Source organism: Sebastes fasciatus, chromosome 24 (assembly GCF_043250625.1).
Source record: "Sebastes fasciatus isolate fSebFas1 chromosome 24, fSebFas1.pri, whole genome shotgun sequence".
In the NCBI taxonomy this organism is placed as follows: Eukaryota; Metazoa; Chordata; class Actinopteri; order Perciformes; family Sebastidae; genus Sebastes; species Sebastes fasciatus.
The window spans coordinates 15,914,608-15,921,193 of NC_133818.1; the positions used below are offsets into that span (position 1 = coordinate 15,914,608).

At 38.6% G+C, this 6,586-nt stretch overlaps 1 pseudogene; it reads left to right on the plus strand.

Annotated features, from left to right (window-relative positions):
* Positions 1-3,980: 3,980 nt before the first annotated feature.
* LOC141763339 (U2 spliceosomal RNA) lies at positions 3,981-4,157 on the plus strand (annotated as a pseudogene).
* The last annotated feature ends 2,429 nt before the right edge of the window (positions 4,158-6,586 follow it).

Consider the following 6,586-nt stretch of genomic DNA (forward strand, 5'->3'; position numbering starts at 1 on the left):
GAAATATTCAGATATACCATTTTATAATGGGAGACAATAACACATTTGTACAGCATTCAAAAACTGCATGTGATTATCAAAAAGTGGGCATGTCTGTAAAGGGGAGAGTCGTGGGCACCCAGAGAACCCATTTTCATTCACATATCTGGAGGTCAGAGGTCAAGGGACCATGTCAGTATTTACCTCGCCAAAATTTAGCATAACTTTGGAGAGCTACTTATTTATTTATTTAGCATGACATTGTTGGTACCAATGGATTCTTTGAGTTTTCTAGTTTCATAAAATGCCGTGGTGGTCTTTTTTCCGAATAGTTTCTAAAAGACGAGGCCTTAACGCGACTAAAACAACACTGTTTGTACACGAAAGTGTATTTTGTCCAAACAATGTTTGTTTGGCAATGATTTCAATATCTTAGTTACAAAATCAATGCACAAGAAATTGTATTTTTGCTTACCGTTTTTATATTGAATGTACATACTTGACTTTGGATTCTTTTTTGTTCTCTTATTTACATTGTTATTGATCTTATTTGTTATTATCTACTTGATCATATTTCATTATTATAATAAAACTACTCCATTTGGAGTCAAAATTATACAATTTTAGTTGTTTTTTATTGATTTTGTATGTACTATTTATACTGTGCACAATGCTAGAATGTGATGATGCACAGGGTAAATGTCATGGCCAAAGGCTCTACTGTGTGCACATAGCCTCCTGTAGTGGATATCAGTAGTATTTTAGAGCCAGATTCCCTTTCAAGAGGTAGAAAATCCATTTGGCACACTTTGGGTATCCAAGTGACCAAATGGAGAGTCCTCCTGGTCCTATCTTTACTAAAAACCTTTGTAGAATCTATGTGCTTTGTGTTATTTATATCTGCTTTGGCACAGTTGTAGTCAAGGAGTGGCTGAATGAATTCAGTGGCATCTCTGTGCATGGCATCACTGCTATAATGGTGTTATCCACTGTCTGATCTAGAAAACATTTTAGATAAAATTGTAATTTTTTCCTTTGGTTCATCACATTTTACTCAGACATAGTAACAGTCACAATGTTACTGACACTGGGGATGAATTCTCTGAGGTCTTACCTATCCATAGAGTCCATAGAGAGAAATGGCTGCGCTTGCCAGACTACATCTGCAGTTTTGTTGCTTCCCTTATTCCTTGACACCTACAGGGTTTGTAGCAGGAGATAAGAGAAAGCTTGAGTTGTCTGCGTACATTGATACTTAAGCAGTCAAGCCGTGAATCCATCTAGACTTTGATTTCTGATATTTGATCTGATCCTAATGGCTAGCGTTTACAGTATATAGCAATGATAAATAGACATGGTGAGAGTGGGCAACCCAAGCCCCCAGGAAGAGCGCCAGGCTGTGAAGCAAAACGGTGGTTCTACAACTTCCGTGTCCGTCACGTGATACCATTGGGCTCAAAAAGACTTTTCCCCATGGACTTACATTGGGAAAGAGACTTCTGTAACTCAGCGGATCTTTTTTTTTTTGAGGTGAATCAACTTCCCAGTATGAACACTTGAATAGCCCTTATTTAAATGGTTAGATAGAGAGACCCAGACCGCAGCTGGACCGAGGGCTGAGTTAAAGGAATGTGCCCGCTTCATTGGCCCAATGGATGTGGAAGATCGCCGGATGATCCGGGTACTTTATCACTTGGCAGTCGAGCCATTTTGACTTAATGCGCCACTGAGCAACTCTCATAGGAATGAACAGGAGCTTGCCTACAACGCTGTATCCAGTTCTCTTTATACATCCAAGGGGCAACCCTGTTTTACCCTTATAGACTTCTCAAAGGCTTTGGAGACCTTTAGATATAAATATATATATATCCAAAGGTGTGTGTATATGTACATATATAAAATTACGCCATTGACTTGTGTTGTGAGCAGGAGGGAGTAAAACTGTATGTGTGTGTGTGTGTGTTTGAGTCAACAACCTTACATAAGAAATGCTATGCTCTACTCACCTCACCTCTGACACACACACACAAACACACACCGCATGTGTCATTATGGATTGAAGTGGGCTGATTTTGGCTCGGCCATTATCTTCTTACACAACCCACTACAGCGAAGAGAGTCTCGGTATGAGCTAGTGTGTGTGTGTGTGTGTGTGTGTGTGTGTGTGTGCGTGTGTGTGTTAGCACTCAAATTACTCATGTACTTATGTGCCATTTCAAGTCATTTCTAAAATTGCACCCTAATAAAGCAGCGTGCTCCATCTATCAGCCCTCTGTCCTCTCTCTGTCAGCAGGGCTGGTGAGCTTCATTGTGACGTCTGAACCACAAAACCTTAGAGACACTGACAAAAAGCATAGTTATGTTAAAATAAAATATATCTGATGATCATTTTAAGGATGATGTTTTCTCCCACAGTTATTATGCAGAGCAGAGTCATCATGTATTTCTGCTAAAATGTTATATGTAGTGCAGTCCAACCACCACATGATGGTGTAATAACCTTAGGAAACATAAGATTTGACTTTCATGGACAAAATATGGAATACACTGTTATACTGTGTGTGTATTTATTTACACATATTGTACATTTAAACTAAACTCCCCAGGACGGCACAGACTTGATCCAGATGAATCAGCCCTGTTAAAAACAAAGACATACGTGATGCTAAAAGTTTACTAAAAAGTTTACAATCAACATGTAAAAAGTGTGACAGGTCTCCAACTTTTCAAGTCAGTCTTGTCTTTGTCTTTGTGAAGGAGAGTCACTATTCCTACTCTAAAACCGTCAGGAAGTCGGCCGAGTTGTTCAAAACAGCAATCAAGTCAGGAGCTAAAATGTCCCAAAACGTCAAATAAAATTCCAAAGGAAGCCCATCTTCTCCCGGAGACGTCCCTGTTTTAAAACTCTTGGTACAATTATTTAACTCGAGGATGGTAAAATCTTGGGTTAAAAGCACACTGTCGTCTACTGTTTGTTCGATGAATCTTAAAACGTACGCCATAGTGTCCCTTTTCAGCAAGCTTTTCATCATAGAATTCCCTGTAAAAGTTTTCAATCATTGCTTTTATTTCCTCCGTTGTGTCCGCTGTGCACCCATTTTCTTTTTTAAGCCTTAAAATGTCCCACCCTTTATTTACAATTTTCTTTAAAAAGTATCTTGTGCACTTCTCCCCTTACTCTATTTCCTTTTCCTTGCTTCTTAAAATGACACCCTTGCTTTGTATTTCTGCTAAAACTGACATCTCTCTTTAAATTTCTTTTATTTCTTTGTTAAAATCCATCCCTTGTTGGTTTAGTTTAAAATACCACTGGAGTCGTTTCTGCAGTCCCAACATGCATCTGTCATCCCTATCTTTCTTCCTCTTACCTGCCTGTCTAAAGAAAGTCCGGGTCCTTCTTTTCACCATTTGCTTGACCTGTAGGCCTCCGCTGCCGGGTACCAGGAAACCTTTCACACCTGGGTCAGCCCGAATGGCTGCCGCCAAGGGCTCCATGTATAGCGGACACCCCTGTCTTACCCCTGAGTGCAACCTGAATACAAACCTCTACAAAATCAAAAACAACCCTTGAGCCACCATCCTCTTAACTGAGTCCTTCATACCTCTCGCATTTAAAGAAAGAACAATAAATGAACCCATTACAAATAATAAATGACCATTACCAAAAATAAACATTCCCCTTCCTTCTAAGTGTAGAGGTCATCACTCTCCATCTCCTCAGCCAGACTCACTCCTTTCCTGCACAGCAATGGACTTAGAAGAGAACATTTTAACCACTGCACTGCACTAAAGACTTTTTATATGGACACTTAACACACACACGGACACACACAAAATAAAACCTTTTATGTACACCTTTAACTGATGACAATTTGATCTGTAATGCCTCATAAATTAATTGCTTTTATTGGCTGAAATTTTTTTTTTTTTACAGATTGCATTATTTATTGTTTGAATACTTTTTACTTGTATGTATGTGAAGTTTTTATGAAATGTGTTTGATATGATGTGTCAATAATTTTTTTTTTGTTCTTATCAGTTTAATATATATATGTCCTCTATAAGGGGACAACATATTAAACAGATTTTTAGCATCAGGAGTTGAAAAAGGGGGCTTGCTCCATTCACTCCATGCATCGACCCGGTATTGCAGTGCCGCTGGGAACGGTGCACCCTTCTCCTTTGAAAAGTAGTAAAAGTCTCATGAAGGCAGAGCTTTCAAAAATTGGCTCGTTAAAATCAATACTCAGAATGGAGAACAGCGAAACAACAAAGGCTGTAATCAACTTTCTTCGTTGCACAGGACTCTATAGGAGGATTTAATCCAGCCAATGGAGATCTACAGGTGACCTGCGGAGGGCAGTAACGATCCTCTGCTGCGGCTAGTCTGCCGCAAATTCCAAAAGAAGAAGAAGAAGAAACAGACGCATCCCATTGGTTTAGTCCTATAGCGACACAGCGCACTTGTTTGAATCTTGGAAGGGAGTAATAATATAAATGGTAGCACTAGTTAAACCCGGTTAAACCCGGTTAAACCTAAACCAGCTGCTGTTGTGTAGTAGATAACAGGGTACATGTTGGCTGTGGCAGGTGAACATATCAAGTCTAGCTCCCACCATGGCAGACAGGTTTTCCTTATATTAAGAAATATTAGTTTTAAAAAGCAATTCTAAAGCCTAAATTAAATATATTGGTAACACTTAATTTTACAGGTCCACAAATTTCATGGTAATTAGGTAATAATTAGCAAGTAATTTTGACATTTCTTTGGAATTACTGCCAAATTACCCCAATATTTACCTATAAATATATTTCAACCAAATATTTGGAACAAGCTCCCAGAAAACCGCAGGACCACTCCAACTCTGAGTTCTTTAAATCAAAGCTTAAAACGTTCCTGTTTGTTACTGCCTTTTATTAAACCAGATAATGATCTTATATACTGCACTAGAGCTTTTACTCTTGTGTGTAATATTCTATTTTAGTTTCTATCCTAGCTTTTATTTTTTGCTTGTTTTTATTTTCTAATCTTTAATGTTTTTATGTTTTCATAACTGTTTTAATTATGTCTTATTTTTCTTTTGCACTTCGCAATGTTCTTGAATGTTTATGTAAAGCACTTTGAATTGCCCTGTTGCTGAAATGTGCTAAGCAAATAAAGCTGCCTTGCCTTGCCTTGCCTTATCTGTGGACTAACAGGCAGTTCCAGGTAGAGCTCAGATGTCCTCAACAGGTTGTCATTGCTCTGTGCTGTTGGTTTGCTCATTGGTTGTGTGTGTTGCAGCAGGAGCAGGTAGATTTAATTGCCACAATGTGCATGAAATACAAACTTATTTTGTTTTGACATGAAAACAATCAAGTTTAGTAGCATGTGTGGCACCCTGAACATTTTAGTAATAAGGATTGTGCCCAGAAATACTGAGTTGTTTACCTGTGTGTCATTATTTTGGTGCCCCCACCATGATTATTTTTAATTATTTTCATTATTATTATTATTTTTAAAGCGCTTAGTGTCACTTAAAAGACAATAGTAAGGACAGTAAACTCCCCTGCTTTAGTGTCAAGTAGTTTTAAGACAATAGTCTGTGTTTGCCAGTAGATGGTGGTAGTGGCTTTGGTATGTCAGCGACTGTGCTGTTATTCTTCCATAGCCGGAAGTCAGCCCAGTAGCGCATAGACATATAGAGACATGACTGTAATTTTTCTGTGTTTACCATATACATGACTGTCCTTTTACTGTGTTTACAGTGCAATAAATGTACCTGGCACCTGGATGGAAAAGACAGTGTCTTCATTCAGTGTGTGGGTAACACATGTCTGCCTCAGTATTTCATTTTAGTCATGGTGAAATTCCAGTTTCAGGCAGCATTTGAAATGATTGCTAATTCTTACATTAGGCTTTGAGGAGTTTGCAGAAACCTTGTCTTTGGGATTGGACAATATGAATACTCCTTATTAGTGAAGCCTCTGTCACGTTGCTCTCTGTGTGTCCTTAGATTTCATTCTGCTGGACGATGCTCACCGACTCGGAGAGAAGACAGGCCCTAATCCAGGAGTTCATCAAGTCCAACAACCGACTCAAGTAAACCACAGCTAGTTAATCATACCCTGTAGGACTTTAGATTTTTATCCCAAGGGAAAAGCATTTCACTAAGTACCAGTAATTTGTTGTATTTGTTTTTACTTAACCACAAATAGCTGGCCAAACTTGCACGACTCAACATCATTTTGAGATATTTTCAGTCAAACAGCATCGAGGTTTAATAGCAGAATAAGGTTAATCTAATTAAACAACTTCTTTAAGTTTAAAGAACAACTGAGCAACAACAAGTCCATCACAGAAGAGGCAGAGTCATGGAAATATAAATAGAAACTAGCAGTATGTATTAGACTCCATCATGTCATCCTGCTGGAATGTATGAAACAAGAGGGAAGTGAAACAGTGGAAGAACAGCTGAGGATCTGGTACAGCAATATTACTGTGGGCATATCTACTTAATAATGTATATGCAGTGTGTGTCGACCACCTGTTATCTAATCTCATCAGCATCACAGGAGTATCACAGGTCCTGTAGTCAGTGCAGTATGAGACATAATGGAGCATGGG